We start from the raw sequence: 21593 nt of genomic DNA, 5'->3' as shown, positions 1-21593 counted from the left end.
ACTTGTAATTGACATGATGGAGTCAACCATTCTTGGACACTTGAGTTACCATAGTCTGGGTGCAGCAGGATATTAAAAAAACAGTCTTTAAGGTCAATAACAGTTAAATGCCAATTTAGAGGAATCATAGTAGGGGATGGGAGTCCAGGTTGGAGGGCTCCCATGTCTTCCATAGCGTCAGTAATTTTCCTAAGGTCATAGAGCAAGCGCCACTTGCCAGTTTGTTTCTTTATAACAAAAACAGGTGAGTTCCAAGGACTGGTAGAAGGTACGATATGCCCTTTCGTTAACTGTTCCGCAACTAATTCTTGGAGGGCGCGAAGCTTTTCCAGTGGTAGGGGCCATTGATTTACCCAAATAGGAGCATTGGTTTTCCATGTCAATTTTAGGGTGTCGCGCACCTCAATGGCCTCACCTAAAAATGGGTCCGAATGGACATTCCCCACTGAGACAACACATCACGCCCCCATAGAATCATAGGAACTGGCAACACAAAATGTTTAACAGAGGCTATATGCCCCTCCGGACCTTGAATTTGGATTAGCTCCAAGCTCTGGTGACTACTACCAGTCCCTCTGATTCCTGCTAAGGATTGGGAAACATTAGCTAAAGGCCATTGTGGGGGCCATTTAGTTTGCGATATCACCATAACATCAGCTCCTGTGTCAATAATTCCACTTAACACAACTTGTTGGTCCCCACGAGTAAGAGTACATTGATATACAGGTCGCTTCTGAGAAATAGCCTGTACCCACAAAATTTGTGGGCTCCCTGTAGATCCAAACCCTCCCCGTCTGTGTTGAGGCTGACTAGAAACTGGGGAGTCCACCCCTGTGGGGATCAATATCAATTGCGCTATACGGCTACCTTTCAGTACTGTGCAGGGGGGGAATGGGGTCCATGCCATAATCTTAATTTCATCAGTACTGTCGGAGTCAATGACCCCTTGTAGTACAAAAAGTCCTGACAATGTTGTAGATGATCTTCCTAACAATAGCGCTTGTGTTTTAGGGGGTAAGGGTCCCGTAATGTTTGTTGACAATAAATGGACTGAGGGATCAAGTAACGTTACTGTGTGAGAGGTTGCCAGGTCCAGTCCGGCACTGCCTGCTGTTGCTGGGCAAAGACTTGAGGCACCGTTGCCTCCCTCTGCGGGGGCTGGAAGGTCTGAGGTGGTGCCTGCACCGGCGCCGTTGGCTGCGACACTTGTGTCTGCGCGCACCGCTGCCCTGCGCTCCGTGATCGGTTTCCCTGTATCGGCTGGCCTTGAAAATCATATCTGGACTGACACTGATTAGCATAATGACGCCCTTTTCAGCATCTAGGACAAATCCCAGGAGCCTGAGGTCTGGTACTAGCATTGGTGGTTAAGCAATTCCTTTTTAAATGACCAGGTTTACCACAACCAAAAGAGGTACCTGCCCCTTCCGGGCCACACATGGCTGCAAAAGCGGCGGCCGTGGCTTCAAATTTATGATCCACAGTACCAGTTCTGTTGAAGGCTTCTACCATTTCAACCAATGTGGGGTTTGGGTTAAAGAGAGATTTCACAAGTTTTTTTACAGTCCGTATTAGCATTTTCAACACCTAGTTTCAATAATAAAATTTCTCGCACATCTGCATTATCTATCTGTCAGTCTAAAGCCTGTTTCAGTCTATCAATGAACTTCATATAAGGCTCTCGGGGTTCCTGGGTTATCGTCGTAAAGGCTTTCTGCGGCTTTTGTAAATCAGGAACATTAAAAAAAGCTTTTTTCGCTTCTTCATGAGTAGCCTCAAGAGCTTCCCAGGGGATGCGCCTGGCTTGGGCTACTGGATCAGAGTGCTGACCCATTCCTGTGAGATGTTCTATAGTCAGTGCAGCTATAGCTGCATTATTGTGGTGTGCATAACCTCCAAGAACCGTTTGAAGCCCCCCCCCTCCAATGTGTTTCCCATAAGGTATACTGCGTTGGGGTCAACAACAGTTGTGCTAACGATTTTAAATCATGTGGAGTCATAACATAAGTATCAAAACCAGAGGATAATAAACTTGCAAAATACGGGGAAGAAAGTCCATGCTCAGTAACAGTACGGCACAATTCCTTAACCACCGGAAAAGATATAGCCTCCCGCTGTGGTTGCTGCCCTCCTCGGCCCTGATATATGACAGGGGCCACAATAGTCTTAGCAATGTCCAAATCCCCCTCCTTCAAGGCTTGTCGCCTTATATTTACCCAAACATCATGTGGGTCAGGAGGGTACAAGTCTGGCTCTTTTTCAGGATCCACCGGTCCCGGGTCAAAGGGGTCCTCCTCAGGGGGGTACCCTGCAGCACTCACTTCCAGAGGCAGCGCAGTGGGTCCCACAGAAGAACCACCTTCCCCCTCCTTTTTGTCTTTTGGTCCCTTTTCCTGGGCTTTCAAAGTTTCAAAAATACTTCTCCACCACAGGAGCATGCGCTGTGCTTCGGCGTTCCCCATTGTTGCCGCATCCCACAGTTTCACCCCCACGTCATCCCAAAGTTCCCACGTAAAAAATAGTAGATGCAGTTACAGTGGGTATTTTAGTTTGCACCCATTTAAGCATTGCTTTAAGATCGTGCCCAGAAACATTCTTTCCATGCTTTTGAAGGAGAGCTTTCATCAGCTCATATACGTCCCTCTCTGGGGAAGACGCTTGATTTATCATGTTTCCCACAGCTCACCTCTCTACTCCGGAGGGATTTCAGGCCAGCCGGCTCCTGCTTCCTTTCAGCAGCTCATTCAACGTTCTGTGGGACTCGCAGTATGCCATGCACATGGGTGGTTCTTGAGCCCTGGAATCACATCGTGCGATCACGTCGGGGTCACCAATTTGCCGCGATGGAGAGACGGGACACAGCTTGATGCAAGCAAAATGTCAACTTTATTGTAATTTCTAACATATTTTATACCTATCCTAAACAGCGCGTCACACGCTGATTGGTTTGTTATTCTTGCTAGATACCTACTGATTGGCTAATGTTTGTTTAGGCAGTTGCTATCTTGATTAATGCACTCTCCTTAGTGTAGCAGAAGTAGCAATTCCTTCTTGACAACCTTAGTAACTCCTAATTCTTATCTACACAAAGGGTTTAGCACATCCTGTCTTTAAGTACTGTTTCTGTTTTTCCTCACCAGGGTCTGTGACCAAGAAGCTCCAGCACGTTTCCTTTTATCAACTGATAAGTGTTGGGAGTTTTGCTGATGCCAGCCAAATCCTGTCCCACAAAACGTACTGAAATGCCTGAGGGTAAACACGTCCGTTGATGTATAGTGTCCTGCATAAACGTATACGTGGCTGCACGAGAATACAAATATGGAGGGTACCTGCAGATATGTGCTTGTTCTTGGCGTTATGGCATGATCTGTTTCGTTTCTCTTGGAGATCGATTGCTAAGCGTCTTTCCTCGGGCGACTGTGAAGCATTTACCATAGGAGAGAGGCACCACAGAGCAGCATTCAGTACTGCCTGCGACTGTCTTTGTTCCTTTACTAGCAGAGCTCCATTCCATTGGTCCGCATGAGAAATGCAGGACTGGGCAACATTGTGCAACACGCGGAACCTCGCCAACAAACAGCGCAGCTGTGCACTCGCTCACGCCAGCTTAAGCATGAATGGAGCCAGCACCAAGGCACACGCATGTGGACAGACAAACGTTTGTAGGCACAAATGATTTCACGCAGAGGGTCGTCCAAGAACAAGCACATATCTGCAGGTATCCTCCATATGTGTATTCTCGTGCAGCCACGTATACGTTTGTGCAGTGTGCTATACATCAACGGACGTGTTTACCCTCAGGCATGTCAGTACATTTCCCGTACATCTTTCTGTCAATAGATGGGAGTGGGAGCGCTTGTGGATGTGTGCATGTTTGTGGCCATGCATTTGCTTACGCATCAGTGTGTGAAAAGGTGGGTGCTTTTCTCTAGCTGCGTGTGCATGCACGTGGTGGTGGCTGCACATACCTGGGTGCTTGTGGATAGGTTTCTGCGTGGTTTTCGGTGAGGATTAGTCTGTGTGCACGTGGACAAACAGAAGGCGTAGCAACTAGGTTCCAGCACTGAAGAAGGCAAAAGGCAAGTTTTGCGATGCTATCTCTTTCTCTCCCTATACCTAGTCGTGCAAAGCAAGCCCATAAGCCTGCGATCTTCAAGAGAGGTACAAGGAAGCATGCCGAACAGCGAAAATACCAGCAGCTCCTCGGTTCACACATTGTTTCTGATATATGCTTGAACGCAAATACGTTCATGCTTCTGTGAGTTTAAAGACGTCCCTCTGAATATGTGATTGCGCACACTGGTGCAATTGGTTGTTTATAGATTCAAGTCCTGGGGTGCGGGGCTTTCAGAACTGGCTCTGTGGAGACGTCTGCGTAGATGCCGCTGCCTGAACACGCACACTCGATTGTTTACCAAAACATATGCAGACGCGTTTTACCACGTAGTTTTGCATGCACAGACCTACCTCTGTTGGGAAGCGAGAACGTAGTGGCGTGTGCACGCACAGAAGAAGAACTGGACCACTTGCCTTTGTGTGAACATGAAACAGCCGTCTATACACTCGCAGACACGGGAACGTGCATCAATGCAGTCACATAGGCACTAGCTTTTGAAGAAAGGCTGTGCTGGTTTGGGCACTTTTCAGGCACACTCCCGAAAGCCGCGCACACTGCTGTTCATTCGCTAAATGCCCTCTTCGGAAACATGTCTCCGGTCGATCTACTGCTCAGCTTTCTTCTCGTGTAACTGAGAAATGTCAGCGCAGGGAATCCGTCTCTGTCTAGCAAACGTCAATAATGCCTCACCTTTCCTTTGTTGCCTCTACCTAGGTGGTTTCCCTTTTCTCTGTTATAGTGTTTTGAGAGCTGTTTAATGTTCACTATTTATAGAATGTTATTGGAAGTCGTTGTATTACTTAGAAGATGGCTCATGGGATAGGAGAATGGAATATCAACCATTTTCTCTTTAGATCAGTTGCTCAGACTCAGTTGTGAAAAACAGCGCTCGAGTATCATTGGCATTCAGAGGGTATTTAATTACCTGGGAGAGAAGAAATTACTGTGTTTCCCAAACAAACAGTTTTCCACAGCATGCAAAATTCTGCATTCCAACACACTTGTTGGTACCTTACTAATTTGGACAGCTAATGAAAATAATATAGAGAGGAACAACAAAATGTACCTTTGTTTTGCTGGGCTGTTGAACATCCTCTCTGAAGAAACAGAAGACATCTTGAGTGGTTAATTCCCTTGGTCCATGAGAAATAAAGTGCAATAGCAGTAGTGCCCCAGCACTGTCCTCAGGTATAAAAAACTGCTGGGGCAGATCATCACTATCTCAAATTACTAATATGTAATATTACTAATCCGATTCCTTCTGAATGCTTGTCAATCTTGAAAGGCAGTTTTGGTTTGTACCTTTGTGCAGGAGCTAGGCCTATACAGGGTAGTGTGTATGACCTCTTTTGGGCTATTCCTTCAACGGTGCGTTGTTGGAAAAGTTTTTAGTTCCATTAAGGCAGCAAGGAGAGCCAAATCTTGGACAGACTCTGAGACAAAATATCATATAATTTCTGTTTAAGGTTTTGTTGAGCACTTGCAGAAGCAATTGAGTTGTCAAGCATCATCCGAATCATAGAACAGTCACAATATGAACATGTCTCTTCATCACCTTTGTCTCTTCTCCTTTTCCTCTTTTCCATACTTTGAAATTTGGACTTTCTTCTAGAGCTTGTTCCTTAGGGCCAGAGGCTGTCAAGCCATGATGTCCGTTTCATGGAGCCTGATCGCCTCTACCTCCTCTCCAGGTTTCTTCCCCTGCTTCTTTTTCCCTGTGGTCTTTTTTGGTGCTCTGCGGCTCACTCCCACCCACCCTCCCAGTCTTTCTGGTATTCTGTATGGGATGTAGGTCAGTCTGGGTTTCTTATAAGCAGTGCAGCTTTAAATGAGTTGAGAAGTTCAGGCCTTACTGAAAGCAACTAGACATTCAAGCCAGAGCCAGTGGTATTTGATGGTTAGCAATTCAAAAGCGAGTATTTCATTACAGTGTTGGTTGTAAGCACAGTGACAACTATGTAGTGACCTGTCCTAAATTATCTCACAGTTCTTCTGCAGAGGAGGTGGAAATAAAAATTAAGTATTGACACACAAACATTTTTAGAACAACTTTCTTTGGCAGTTAAGTTACCTTTGATAGGTGAACCTTCTCTCACGTGGCTGCTGTAAGGCAAAAATCAGTGCAGGCCTGAGCATAAAACATTGCTTTTCACATTGAGCCATATACCTTTATTCGAAGCTGGAGGCTTCTGCTCTCTGTCCCAGTCAGGCTATAGAGGGAAACAAGTTCTCTGTCTGCTACATGTACTGCCTGAGCAGTAGCTCCTTTCCTAATCTTTAGGTCAGAAGAAGTTGTCACATCACTGGAGAATAAAGCAAGGGTGAACCAAAGCCTGGTTATCGTATTTTACCTGTATATTCCCCAGTTTTTATTGGTGCATCTACCGTATATTACCTGTATGTTCACCACATTTTTAGTAGTGCAGCTATCCTGTTTTACTTGTATATTTTCATATTTTTAGTGGTGGAAGTATTGTATGTTATCTGTGTGTTCGCCACATTTTTAGCTTTACGGTTGCCGTATTTTACCTGTGTTTTTGTCACGTTTTTAGTGGTTCACGTACCATATTTTACCAGTTTATTCGCCACATTCACGTACCCTACTTGTTGAATGATCTTTTTAGAAGAAGAAGAAGAAGAAGATGATGATGCACACCAAAAAGCGACAGAGGAGGTGAACTGAATGCAGTAAGAAGGTGAGTTAGCGTGTGGTGTCAGAGAGGAAGATGGGGAATCCTTGGGAGCCAGCGCGATCCCTGGGGAGGAATAAGGAGCTGAAAGGAGCCGACGAGGAGCCCTGAGGATGACTGGGGAGCCTTGGGGAACTGAGGCATGACCTGGGGAGCTGAGATGAGTTTTGGGGGACCGTGGCCCTTGGGAGAATGGAGGAGACCTGGGGAGGACTGGAGAGTCTTGGGGAACGGAAGTGAGTCCTGGGGAGAAGGGGGGATTCCTGGGGTATACAGACAAGCCCTGGGTAGATGAGGTGAGCTTGGGGGACCCATGGAGAGCATTGCAGAGTCCTGGGGAGACCAAGGCAGATCAAGTGAGGCCTTGGGAGCCCTGGGGAAATGAGACAAGCCCTGGGGAGAACTTGGGTGCCTTGAGGAATCAAGGCGAGCCTTGGGCAGGACTGTGGATCTCAAGGGAGCCGTAGGGGGATGAGGCCCTACCTGAAGAGGGAGGGTCTGGGGAGCCCTGGAAGATGAGGGGAGGCCTTGGGAGTCCTGGAGAGGCAAGGCAAGCCCTAGTTTATTTTTTAGAAGAGATTCTTATGGAATCTAAGTCTGCTCTGTCCTTCAGTCCTTCCCAGAACATAGTTCTGGTAGAAGTTAGGTAGGATGTGTGGTCTTGCTAGAAATTCAGTGTAATGCAATAGCATTTTGATTATTTTTTTTTAAGGAAATGTAAGTACATAATTTCAATAATAATATAGTTACTGCATTTAATGAGCTGTTGGGAAGTAAGATGTGGGAAAGCAAGATGTGTGGTTCCAGCCACCTGGATGATAAAGGAAGATCAATACTAACATGAGCATTTGGACGGTGAAAGACATAATACTTACATAATAATATCTAAAGGGCCTTGGACAGATTACTTTGAAGTTTGTTTCTCGTAATTGTAAGAAGTTAGAGCCCAGACTAGTGAGAATGGCATCTCGGGCCGGATAACCGCCCCCAAGTGCCTGGGAAGTGTGTTCTTAATAACAATTAGTGGAAAAACACCTTTTTGTAAACATCTTAGTCCATGCTCGTTCCTGTTGAGCAGTGTGTTTGGCGGCGACCACGCAATCCAACGGGTGAGTAAATTTTATTTGTGGCCACATTAATCCCTATGGTATAGATAGGGACAAGCAGTCCTTGTTGAATGAGAGAGCTGCGGGATTGCGTTAGTATAGGGCAAGCCGCTTCTCAGGAACATAAACTGTATTTGCAGGTTTTACTGCAGCTATTACGTTCTTCTGGTTATCGTACTTCTGAGAAGCAGGTAGCTTTGCTCCTGGTATGGGTGAGAGAGCATTGTGTTTGGTTTCCGAGTGAGGGGACTTTTGACAGTAAAATTTGGAAACAGGTCAGGGAACAGCTACATGCACAAAAGAATTCAGTTCCCAATAGTTTACATATTACTTGGAGATTTGTAAACTCTGCACTATCGCAGTTGCAGTTGGCAGAACACATACTGCAAGGGCAAACAGGGGAGGATGGACAGAAAAACACAAATGAGCAGGTTGTTAATGATTTGAGTCTTGACAGCACTTATCCTTTTGAGTCTGGCTCTGTAGATCTCGAAAAAGAGTCGGTTTTATATCCATCATTAATGCCATCACAGCTGTGTAAAGATAAGGCCGGGATTTGTGTGGAGCTTGGTCAGGAGTCTAAAACTCTGCCCTCAGCACCTCCTTCGCCTGATTTTAATGATGCTTATACAGCACACAGTAACCCCTTCATGACTAAGACGGCAGAACACAAAGGGGTGATGCAAAATGCTGTGAAAAGGCTATGAGGAACGGCGATTTTCTTTCACCTTTCCAGTTACTTACAAACCATAACAAGCACCAGAACATGACGGAATACCTGCTTCTGTGTATTGCCTTTCTGAAAATCAAGTAGCTTGTCAGGAATGTGAGTTAATTGTTTTATTGGTTGTTGTTACAATTGTTTCTTTGTGATATTGTTTGTATAAGTGCACTGTAAGCCTTCTCCGCACTTTTCCCACTCGTGCCGCAAGCCACTCCATGCTTCCACCCCCCCCTTCCTCTTCTCATGGTTTTTACTTACGAGATGGGGTTGGGAACGACTGTTTTCAGTCATGTTCCTAAGAAATTAGTACTGGGAGGTGTTTTAGAACATAGGAAAGCCCTTGGAAATATGAGGAAGGAAGATCTTGTGAAATATTGTAATTAAGGGTGGCTGCTGTGTAAGTTCAATGATTGGGAAAAGTGTCCGGAGAATAGAATCTTGAGGTATAACACTTTGCTGTTTCTAAAGCAAGAAGAGCAGGACAAAAATAAAACTCTACAAGAGATCATTGAATCATTTCAGACAGTTTTACAGGCGGAATGGTTTGAACTTCAACAAGCTGGGAGAGAATTAAATGATAACATACAAGTCATAGAAAACTTGCTGAACTCAGCGAGATACTTTTCCTTATTAACCTGTTTTCTTTGTAGGTATCTGTTTAAGCATATTACAGTTTAATAGGTCTTTGTCTGTTATATGGTACAGTAAGTTCATAGACTGTTAAATAATGAGAATGCATTGACTCAAAATGTGCATTTTGTGATAATACAGAAGATCATGAGTAATTTAGTTCTTTACTGCGTGAATGTGATGGTAAAATTTTTGTGTGTAGAAGCTGTTACTTTTCTTTCTAGAATGCTAGCTTTATTCCGGTATCCAGACTTGCGCAACTCTGTGATAGGCTATGTCTCATCTCGATGTGCTGGATTTGGCTCTTTTGTATGCACATCAAGTAAAGAATCCTGGTTTTGGAATAACAGTTGTAGCACAACAGATGAGACACTAATAAAAGCCTTGCCCAGTCCAGCTTGTTGCTGCGGCAGTGGGGGGGTGGGTGCCAATTGGGCTCCAGTGTGCACTGACCCGTTTTGTCAGGGAGACCCAGTGGCCCCTCTACATGGCTGAGCAGTAAGCGGCCCAAAGGGGCAATGCAAAAATCGAGATATTGTCTTGAATAAGTGTAACTGTTATCTATCTGCATATTTGAACTTGGTATTTGGTTTTCATATCTGAGCTCAGCATTTTAATTTGCATATTTATATTTGGTACCAAAAGAATCTTGTTTGGGGAGATAATTACAAAATGGGAACCGGTTCCGCTACTAAAATTTTACCTTGCTCCCCCTTAGGATTCATCCTTATACATTAGAGTAATTGCTTTTATTGTTATTTAATAATTTTGAGACCAGAAAAGAATTGAAGTTGTTAAACTCTGTAAGACATTGCAAACGGTAAATTATGGGGCTGAGGAACGTAACTATTGCTCAGCTAATTAGAATTGCATATAGAGTGTATTATGGCTGGAATGAATTGGGAAAATAAAAAAGCAAAATATCCCAGGCCTGTGCTGTACTGTTTGAACATTTCAGGCCTGTATCAAGCTGCAAGATAGACTTAGCTCCCTGGCAGCTCCCACTTAGCACCAGCAATTAACGCCATCTGCGTGGCCTTGCCTGTATCTAAACTGCAGCAAGAAGAAAAAAAAAAAAGAAGAAAAGCCTGGCTGCCCGCTTTTAAAGCGGTGAAAGGGGGGTTTTCTCTCCCCACCCCTACCACTGCAGCAATGTTGTAATACTGAATAGGGCAGTCTGAGGGTGAAATTTAAAGGCATCCCTAGCGGATACATAGTTCTAATGAAACTGAGAAATTAAACCAAAAATCTTTTAATAGACTTATCTTGTGGTAACTAATTGTAAAAGACTTCTTAGTAAATTCACCGTGATAGCTTTTGAGATTGTGGGAAAGAAAGACAGACCATTTTTTGAAACCAATGGAATGCTAAATTTGGAACAAAGTTTTAACAGCTGAATTCTTCTATTTGCCAGAAAGCCCTATACCTCTTTTGGGTAAAGATTTGTTAAGTAAATTGTAATCTCAAATAATGTTTTCTGAGAATTGTGTTTAGTTGCATGTCCCACAAGAAGCTGCTTGGATGGTGCAGATCTGCTTGCTGCAAGTGAGAAATCTCCAAGGAAATTTTGGATGCTGTGTTTCCACTAGTATGGGCAACCAAAGTATCGGTAAAGCAAACACTACGCTGATAGAACTGAAACAGGACTTCGATCCGGTAAGGGAAAACAATATCCAAAATATAAGACAGCCAAAATGGAGTTAGAAACTTTGATGAATAGAATTTATGACAACCTTACAAGCTAACTGCATTCGATTGGACTTGCAGATTCATATTGGCTGCATTTTCCTGAAGAACCAGATACACATTTTGGTAAACATAGCAATGGAATGCAAACTTATTGACAAGCATGGATGGACATCTCGTGAGAGGGGCAACGAGAAACTGGTGACCAAGAAACTGACCAACTGTGTATAACATTCCATTCCCATTCATACTTCATATAAAAGGGGGAGATCACGAGGAGGTCAGCCCTTTTCCCTTTTTCCTCATGGCTGACATTAGGAGAGGACCTTGCTAGTCGTCCCTGCGAACTGAGGCCTAGTGACAGACTGAATCCAGCTTCGATTGGCTGCAGAGTCCAATCCAGGACTTTGGGTGCAGGCTGTGCAGTTGCTGAGACTTTCAAGATTGGTTTTGTATATTTTGTATTATTTTCTCTATTCTTATTAGTAGCATTAGTAAAACATACAGGTAAAATACCGTAGCTGCACCAGTACAAACTGGGGAATATACAGGTAAAATACAGTAACTGCAAGACTAAAACTGTGAAAATATGCAGGTAATATACGGAAGCTGCACCACTAAAAATGCGGAGAATATACAGGAAAAATACGGTACATTAACCACTAAAATTGTGACGAATATACAAGCAAATAATGGTTGCTGTAGCGCTAAAAATGTGCCGAACATCCAAGAAAAATACGGAAGCTACACCGCCAGAAATGTGGCAAACATACCGGTAAAATACGGCAGCTGCACCGCTGAAAAGGTGGCGAATATACAGGAAAAATACGGTACCTTCACCACTGAAAATGTGAAAATATACAGGTAATATACAGGAGCTGCACCGCTAAAAATATGGTGAACGTATAGGAAAAATATGGTACCTGCATCGCTAAAACTGTGACGAATATACAGGTAATATACGGCAGTTGCACCGCTATAAAACAGGTAAAATACTGTACACGCACTACTAAAAATGTGGTGAACATACGGGTAAAATACCGTAGCTGCACCAATAAAAAAGTGGGGAATCTACAGGTAATCTATGGTAGCTGCACCACTAAAACTGTGATGTATATACAGCTAAAATATGCTACTTCCACCAATAAAAATGGGGAGATTATACTAGCAAAACACAGGAAACGCACTACTAAAAATGCGGCAAATATACAGGTAAAATACGGTAGCTGTACCAATAAAAAACTGGTGAATATACAGGTAAAAAATGGCAGCTGCACGGCTTAAAATGTGAAGAACACACAGGTAAAACACTGTAGCTGCATGGCTAAAACTTTGGTGAATATACAGGCAATATACGGTAAACGCACTGCTAAAAATGTGAAAACATACAGGTAAAATACGTTACCTGCACCGCAAAATATGTGGCAGGCATACAGGCAATGTATGGTACCTACACCGCTAAAAATTTCACGAAGATACAGGTAAAATACAGTACATGAACCACTGAAATTGTGGTGAATATACAGGTAAAATACAGTAGTTGCACTGCTAAAAGTGTGATGAACATACAGGAAAAATATGGTAGCATCAGCACTAAAAATGTCAATATATAGAGGTAATATACAGTAGATGCACTGCTAAAATATTGGTGAATATATGGGAAAAATACGGTAGTTACACCACTAAAAATACGGTGAATATACAAGCAAAATATGGTAGCTGCACTGCTAAAGCTGTGACGAATATACAGTTAATATACAGTAGCTGCACCGCTAAAAATGTGGCGACTGTACAGGTAAAATACTGTACACGCACTATTAAAAATGTGGTGAACGTACGGGCAAAATACTGTAGCTGCATGAATACAAAAAGTGGAAAATATACATCTAAGATATGGTAGCTGCACCACTAAAACTGTGATGAATATACAGCTAAAATATGCTACTTCCACCGATAAAAACGTGGAGAATATACTAGTAAAATATAGGACACGCACTACCAGAAAATTGGCAAATATACAGGTAAAATACGGTAGCTGTACCAATAAAAAACTGGCGAATATAGTGGTAACATACGGCAGCTGCACTGCTGGAAATGTGGCGAATACACAGGTAAAATAGGGTACGTAAACCGCTAAAATTGTGGCAAATATACAGGTAAAATACGGTAGTTACACTGCAAAAGATGTGGTTAATTTAGAGGTAAAATACAGTACACGCACTGTGTGTACACATACGCAGGCACGTCGCAACAAGAGCCAGAGGCAATGAATGCATTGCAAAGAGCAAGTTTTATTTTAGTTACCTCTCTACTGGGGGATCTCCGAAGCCACACCTAAGCTCCCAGGCAGAGGTGACACAAGCGGGGACGCAGGCACTGGTGAATTCAGCCCTGCTGGAAGATCACTGGGCCATTGAGCTCGCCTGTATTTCAAGGCTTCAGGCAGGCGCAGCCTCCCGCTCTTTCTCAAAACAAAGCAGGAATCTCAGACATAGTGATAAGGTGCCTAGAGTTTCTCACAGGCCTACGTTATCTAACACAGAGGTCCTACTCATCAAGCACACAAGGTCGGTAAAACAATTAGTGTGACCTATGTGCTTTTTCTACAGACAGGTGCAAGTCACTTGAACGTATTTACATTTAACTAACCTCCTCGCCAAATCTTCCCCTATATCCCCATACACACCGCTAAAAATGTGGTGAATATTCCAGTAAAATAAGACAGCTGAACCAATAAAATCTGGCGAATATACAGGTTTAATACGGTAACTGCACCGCTGAAAAATGTAGCGAATATACAGGTAAAATATGGTAGCTGTAGCGCTAAATATGTGGTGAACATCCAGGTAAAGTAAAGTTACACCGCTAGAAATGTGGCGAATATACGGGTAAAACACAGGACACGCACTGCTAAAAAAGGGGCAAATATACAGGTAAAATACGGCAGCTGCATCAATAAAGATGTGGCAAATATACAGGTGAAGAAAGGCATGTGCACTGCTAAAAATGTGGTGAATGTTCAGGTAAAATAAGGTACGTGAACAACTAAAAATGTGGCGAAAATACAGGTAAAATACCGGAGCTGCAATTATGTGGCACCGCTAATTATGTGTCAAAACGGGACTGTACCTGGACCATCCCATCCCCTACACCAACTTTAAAACCTCTCTCTGCAATTCCCAGCACCTTCCCTGCCCTGGTCCCTTCACTTAGCTTTCAGAGAGGCATGGGTCTGAATCCATCCGCAACAAAAAGAAACACCGCATCGTCTAGTGGGCATCTTCCTGCAGTCACCAGACTCCTTTAAAACATCTGCAACAGCAACAAAAAACAGCAAGAAGAGCCAGTCAGTGCCAGCAATAAGTATTGCATCCATCGGCGATAGCTATTTCCACAACTGCCACTTCCGCAAAACTCCCATGGCATTCCATTCACCTGCTCATTCCAGAGGTGGACGCTGAAGCCCTTGTCACTCATGGCACCTAAGACAGCAAGAAACAAAATGACTGTAGTGCATGGGACAAATCCCCACCCCACGCTCTTTCTGGCCTCTAGCCCAGCTCAGCGCAAGTGCTCATCTGATTCCAAAGGCGGCCTGCAAAACAAGAAGGAAATGCTTCACTAATTCACCAGAAAAGGCTGTGCTCCTTAACACCGAGCAGCGCCCCACATTCTCAGCTGCCGGTCGGTGTGTCCCTTCACCCCACTGCGCTTGTATCCAGCACCTGCTCGAGGTTTGCGAGGGCGAAAACTCATGGACTCCACACGATTCAATATGAATTCAAGCGAAGCCATTTATTACAGAAACAAGCCTCCTTATATATGCAGTTATTTCCTGATCACGCGTCCACGCTCCAAGCATGCATTAGCTGGTTGAATATTGTCCATGTTCACGAGCCGTCCATGTGCCCGAGTCTCACTGCTAATAGGTCTGTTGATTTACATCTTTTTGAGGCCCTGAGGCCTCACTCCCAGAGCAGGTGCTGTTTTTCAGCCTTGGAGCTGGCCTTGAGATTCCTTTGGCTAGTTCAGAAATAAATCTCCATCTAATAGAAAGCCATCCACACAACAACCTCAAGAAAATTCCTCAAATCACCCACTATTTCCCCTTTTTGTTTCTGAACCAGCCAGGCCTTGTTTACAATGCGCGGAATCATCTTTGAAACACACTGCAGCATACAACATATGATTAACAACAATGATTACAGTTACATATAATGTAGATAAGCCTTACATAATAAGATCAAACAACTACCCACCATTTGTCAAACCCTAATTCGACTATGACAATCTTATTAACGTGCTGGTTTAGTTTGTCTAAAGTACTATGAATACATCCAGAATGATTAAACAAGTTAATACAACATCTTGCTCTTAAATTCATCACAGCCATGTCCTTATGATAACAACAAAAATCTCCAGCAACACAATTTTGAAGGGTAACATGCCTAATACCATCAACATCTACTATTAATTGAGTTAGTATCTCAGAAGATAGATTAGCCTGTTTAAAAGACCAATAGCTTAACTTTGATATGTCTCCTAAAGCTTTACCAGCTGCTAGACTAGGGAGGAGGAGTGCAGTAGATACTATGGTAGGAATGTCTCATAATTTTACCTCATTTTTGCATTGACTATCTAAGTGTAATATCACCCTTTTGGCTCTCCTGCTGTTTGTTCAAATTGCCATTCTCCACAGAAGGTACACCACCTGCTTCCTAATAGGCTTCTAGACCACCAGGTCTGTGAGCATCTATAACACTGAATTAGGATCCATGGTTTACATCTGAAACAGTCCTCACAACTTATCTCCCTCCTGTCCGTCTGCATCCGTCAAGTCTGTGTTGTCTTTATTCAGCCATGGCTTAAGCCATTTCGCAGGAATCCACTTTGATCCTTGGCCTGTAATGACACAAACATAACCTTTTCCCCAGGTTATCAATTGATGTGGCCTTTTCCATTTACCATTAACTAGTGATTTCACCGTAACTAATGCAGGTTCTTTCTGATTTAGCATGGTTTTGGGTCATACTTGCAAAGTGTTTCATCACAGGGCAAATTTAGGCTACACCACTTAGATATAAGTGATTCATCACATACAATGCTTTTGACAATTGGGTTTGTGGTGTTTTCCCTACTTGTCCCCCCTTTTTGTTTAAAAAAAACAAAACAAAACAATTCAGAATCAGATGTGTGTGTTGGACCTTGACTATGTACTCAGAATCACAAATCAAATTTAGAGGTTCCTCCTTATAAAGCTCTAAGTAATGTAAAGCTGCGCCAAGTTCTGCTAATTGGGTTGAACCTTCAATAATTTCTACAGAATGATGCCAATTGTTATCTTCATGCCAGACCACTACAGCTTTATGAGACTTCCCAGAAACATCAACAAAAACTGTGCAAGTATGTAGGATCAGACCCACTACAAGTATGGTCTGTGACCTGATGTTAAAGACTTGCAGGTTCTGCAGCAATTTACATTTATGCATGCCAAAAGCTGTACTGTTAAAAAAAATCAGCTAGTGTAATTTACAAGGATGTAGATTGCAAATAAAAAATCAAAATTAAATTTCACAAATGGTACATGTATGACAAAAGGATCATAGCCTATTAAGACTTAAATTAATTCCCTGCATTTCTTGATCAGAGTAACAATCGTTATAGCAGTCTGTTAGCAATCTCATCATACTGTCCCACAACAGCCACAGCTTGTTTCTATGTTGTAGCTATAAACAGACAATTCTGCAAGTCCAATCGAATACAGTTAACTTTGAAGGTGGTCATAAATTTCTTCCTCAAAGTTTCTAACACCATTTTGGCTGTCATATTTATTGGATATTGTTTTCCCTTACCGGATCGAAGTTCCATTTCACTTCTGTCAGTGTAGTATTTGCTTTATCGAAACATTTACTGTTAATACTAGTGGAAATACAGCATTCGAAATTTCCTTGGGGATTTCTCACTTGCAGCAAGCAGATCTGCACCATCCAAGCAGCTTCTTGTAGGCCATGCAACTAAACACAATTCTCAGAAAACATTATTTGAGCTTACAATTTACTTAACAAATCTTGACCCAAGAGAGGTATAGGATTTTCTGGAAACTACAAGAATTCATGTATCAAAACTTTGTTCCAAATTTGGCATTCTATTGGTCTCAAAAAACAGCCTTTCTTTCATTCTCTCCCATGGCCTCAAAAACTAGTACGGTGAATTTACTGAGAAGTCTCTTACAACTAGTTACCACAGAATAAGTCTATTAAAAAAAAAAATTTTGGTTTAATTTCCCAGCTTCATTAGAACTATGGATCCACTGGCAATGTCTTTAAAATTCAACCCTCAGACTCCTTCATGCAGTATGACAGTTCCCTAGCAGTAACATCGCTGGGGAGGGGGGAATAAAACCTCCCTCTTGCCCCCATCTGAGATGGCAGGATCTCCAGCCCAGCATGAAAACAGATCAGTTCGAACTCCACATCAAACCAACCTGGCTCCACTCCACACCCAAATCAGTACCAGTCTGACCCAGAGAAGCACTGAGCACTCTGACCCCCAAAAGCTGACCAGTGTGAAAAGACCGACCTCAGCAAGGAGGTAAAATGATGAGCTCTCTCCCCAGATGTGTCAAAACCTAGGAAAAAAGACAGAAGCAAAAAGAAACAACACCAACAACCCCTGATTCAAAGCCGAGAAGCAACTCGATGCCACAAGGATGGATGACAATACTCCAGGAAAAAAAAAAAATTAAAGAGACAGAGCGGGGGGAGTAAAGCCCCCCTTTCTCCACTTAGCAGCGGGCAAACAGGTTTTTCCATTTTATTTTTCTTCTTTGTCTTCTTGCTGCAGTTCGGATGTAGCCAAGGCCACGCAGCTGGCGTAATCACTGGTACAAAGTGGGAGGCTCTGGCAAACTCGTCGATTGCAATGAGCTGATTTTATCTTGCAGCTTCACACAGGCCCGAAATCCATGTTCAGGCACAGGCCTGGGATATGTTGCTTTTTTGTTCTCCCATTTCACTCCAACCATAACACACTTCATACACAATTCCAACCAGCTCAAGAGTTATCACACTATCACAGTATGTTTGGGATTGGAAGGGACCTCAAAAGATCATCTAGTGAAAACCCCCTGCTGGAGGTGAGGTTTCACACGAACATGTCCAGGTGGGTTTTGAATGTCTCCAGAGAAGGAGACTCCACAACCTCCCTGGGCAGCCTGTTCCAGTGCTCTGACACCCTCACTGAGAAAAAGTTTCTTCTCAAATTTAAGTGGAACCTCTTGTGTTCCAGCTTGATCCCATTACCCCTTGTCCTATCATTGTTTGCCACTGAGAAGAGCCTGGCTCCATCCTCATGGCACTCACCCTTTATGTATTTATAAACATTAATAAGGTCACCCCTCAGACTCCTCTTCTCCAAACTAAAGAGACCCAGCTCCCTCAGCCTTTCTTCATAAGGGAGGTGCTCCACTCCCTTAATCATCTTCGTTGCCCTACGCTGGACCCTCTCCAGCAGTTCCCTGTCCTTCTTGAACTGAGGGGCCCAGAACTGGACACAATATTCCAGATGGGGTCTCACCAGGGGAAGGAGGACCTCTCTCAATCTACTAACCACCCCCCTTGTAATAGACCCCAGGATGCCATTGGCTTTCCTGGCCACAAGGGCACAGTGCTGGCTCATGGTCATCCTGTTGTCCACCAGGACCCCCAGGTCCCTTTCCCCTACACTGCTCTCTAATATGTAATTTCCCAACCTATACTGGAACCTGGGGTTGTTCCTGCCCAGATGCAGGACTCTACACTTTCCCTTGTTAAATTTCATTAGGTTATTCCCCACCCAACTCTCCAGCCTGTCCAGGTCCCGCTGGATGGCAGCACAGCCTTCTGGCATGTCAGCCACTCCTCCCAGCTTAGTGTTATCAGCAAACTTGCTGATAGTACACTCTATTCCCTCGTCTAAATAGTTAATGAATATATTGAATAATATTGGCCCCAGTACTGACCCCTGAGGCACTCCACTAGATACTGGCCTCCAACTAGACTCCACACCATTGACTATCACTTTCTGGCTTCTCTCCTTAAGCCAGTTTGCAACCCACCTCACTACTCTATTGTCTAGACCACACCTCCTCAACTTAGCTGTGAGGATGCTGTGGGAGACTGTGTCAAAGGCTTTACTGAAGTCAAGGTAGACCACATCCACCGCTCTGCCATCATCCATCCACCTTGTTACATTCTCATAAAAGGCTATGAGGTTGGTCAAGCATGACTTACCCTTGGTAAAGCCATGCTGACTGCCCCTAATAACCCTCTTATCCTTAATATGCCTTGAGATGGCACCAAGGATAAGCTGTTCCATTACTTTCCCAGGGATAGAGGTGAGGCTGATCGGTCTATAATTACCCGGGTCCTCCTTCTTGCCCTTTTTGAAGACTGGAGTGACATTTGCTTTCCTCCAATCCTCGGGCACCTCCCCCGTTTCCCAAGACTTGGCAAAGATGATGGAGAGCGGTCCAGCAATGACTTCAGCCAGCTCCCTCAGCACCCGCGGATGCATCCCATCTGGACCCATGGATTTATGGATGTCCAGACTATTTAATTGCTTCCTAACCCAGTCCTCATCGAGTAAAGCAAACTCCTCCATTGACCTGGCTTCATCCGGGGTCTCAGGGGTACAGGGCTCCCCAGGACAGCCTCCAGCAGAGTAGACAGAGACAAAGAAGGCATTCAGTAATACTGCCTTCTCTGTATCTTCTGCCACCAGGGCACCCACCCCATTCATCAGTGGGCCTACATTGCCTCTGGTATTAGTTGTATCTGCTATGTATTTGAAAAAGTTCTTTTTGCTGTCCTTGACCCCTGTCGCCAGCTGTAATTCTAAGGAGGCCTTGGCTATCCTAGCTGCCTTCCTACATCTTCTAACAGCAGCCTTATATTCCTCCCAAGTGGCCAGCCCCTGCTTCCATGACATGTAAACTCTCCTCTTCTGCTTGAGCATACTTAACAGATCCCTATTCAACCACGCAGGCCTCCTGGCTCCCTTCCTTGACTTCCTACATGTGGGGATGCTCTGATCCTGAGCGTGGAAGAAGCAATCTCTGAATGCAGTCCAGCTATCTTGGGCCCCTTTTCCTTCAAGCAGTCTTGCCCATGGGATTTCCCCCAGCAATTGCTTGAAAAGGCCAAAGTTAGCCCTGCTAAAGTCCAGGGTTGCAATTCTACTTGCTATTCTGTTCCTGCCACACAAGATGCTGAACTCCACCATCTCGTGGTCACTGCAACCCAGGCAGCCCTCAACCTTTACTGCTTCAGCCAGACCCTCCTTGTTAGTGAGGATGAGATCCAGCAGTGCACCTCTCCTAGTCGGCTCCTCCACCATCTGCATGAGGAAGTTATCATCAATGCACTGGAGGAACCTCCTGGACTGTGGCTGGCTGGCTGAATGGTCCTTCCAGCAAACATCAGGGAAGTTAAAATCACCCACAACAACCAGAGCATGTGTCACGGTTGAGACGGACAAACGACATGGACCAAGTTCCTTCAAGATTGAAGTAATAGGGTAATAGGTGCCATTTATTGCTACAAGTGCATTTTTATACAATTCTACCAGTTCATGTGTCTTTTCACTATTGGTTACAAGTTACAGCACTAACACCTCATTGGTTAATTTTGCTGTCATCCATGTTATTCTTCTATCCCCTTCTCTCTCACGGGTACATCTCTCCTCTCTCACGGGTACAACTCCATACCTCCGGATACTCCTTTACTCCCATCCTTCTCAAGGGTAAATCTTAATACCTTCAAGGCTGATCTCTACTCCCATATTTTCTGTCATGGATTCCACAGACCCGCTGCAGTTTCCCACAATTCCCCCTTTTTTTATTTGTGCTAAAAATGCTGCCCTCATTGTCCGCTGCAGGGCCCTTTGCAGCAGAGAAATCATGCATGGCAACATTAGTAACACAACCACAAGAATCATCAAAACGATCAGTCCTGTTTTCACTACTGATAACAACCACCCTGAAAGCCCCCAGCTACTAAACAATTTATTTAACCAATCCCATCCATCATCAACTTGTAACTTTTGTACTCCTTCTTTCAACAATTGTATGCTTTTATGAATTGACTCAGAATGATCTGACAAGTTCATACAGCACATACCATCAAAATCTTCACACCCGTGCCCTTGAGCTAATAACAAAAAATCTATTGCAGCTCTATTCTGCAGTGTAGCATGTCTTACAGAATCTACATCTAACAAAAGTCCACTTAAAGCCTTAGAAGTTCTGTTAGTTTGCTTAGCTAGCCAACATCCTAATTTTTCTAAAGTATTTAGAGCTTTAGCTGTGCCAACACCAGGTACAAGAGATCCTAAAACCCTTAATCCTGATCTCCAAGAATCTACTCTGTCGTCACATTTTGACTTATATGCATGAAAAAAACGTTTTTCCTGTGTCACTTTTCTGTGATCTACTATCATGGATATTAGTATTATTACAGTTTGTTGCAATGCCTCTGCACCGACCACTATTTTGAAACAGTTGTGTGATGCTGCTAAAAATATCCCAAGAGGGAACCGTATGTGAAGACATATGAAAAAAAAGAGATAAATAGCTAGTTTCTTGATGCAGCAAAAAGCACACA

General features: G+C 43.7%; 1 long non-coding RNA gene across 2 annotated transcripts in view; it reads left to right on the top strand.

Annotated features, from left to right (window-relative positions):
- LOC135577528 (uncharacterized) overlaps positions 1-21593 on the top strand; it is a 45660-nt gene that overhangs the window by 6940 nt on the left and 17127 nt on the right. For both annotated transcript variants that reach the window (XR_010469308.1, XR_010469307.1), the window contains exon 2: positions 6742-6813. This is a non-coding gene — a long non-coding RNA (uncharacterized LOC135577528). The remainder of the gene's footprint in view (positions 1-6741; positions 6814-21593) is intronic.

The sequence above is a fragment of the Columba livia genome (genome assembly GCF_036013475.1).
Source record: "Columba livia isolate bColLiv1 breed racing homer chromosome W unlocalized genomic scaffold, bColLiv1.pat.W.v2 SUPER_W_unloc_5, whole genome shotgun sequence".
Taxonomy (NCBI): Eukaryota; Metazoa; Chordata; class Aves; order Columbiformes; family Columbidae; genus Columba; species Columba livia.
This window is presented reverse-complemented; position numbering and strand designations above follow the sequence as displayed.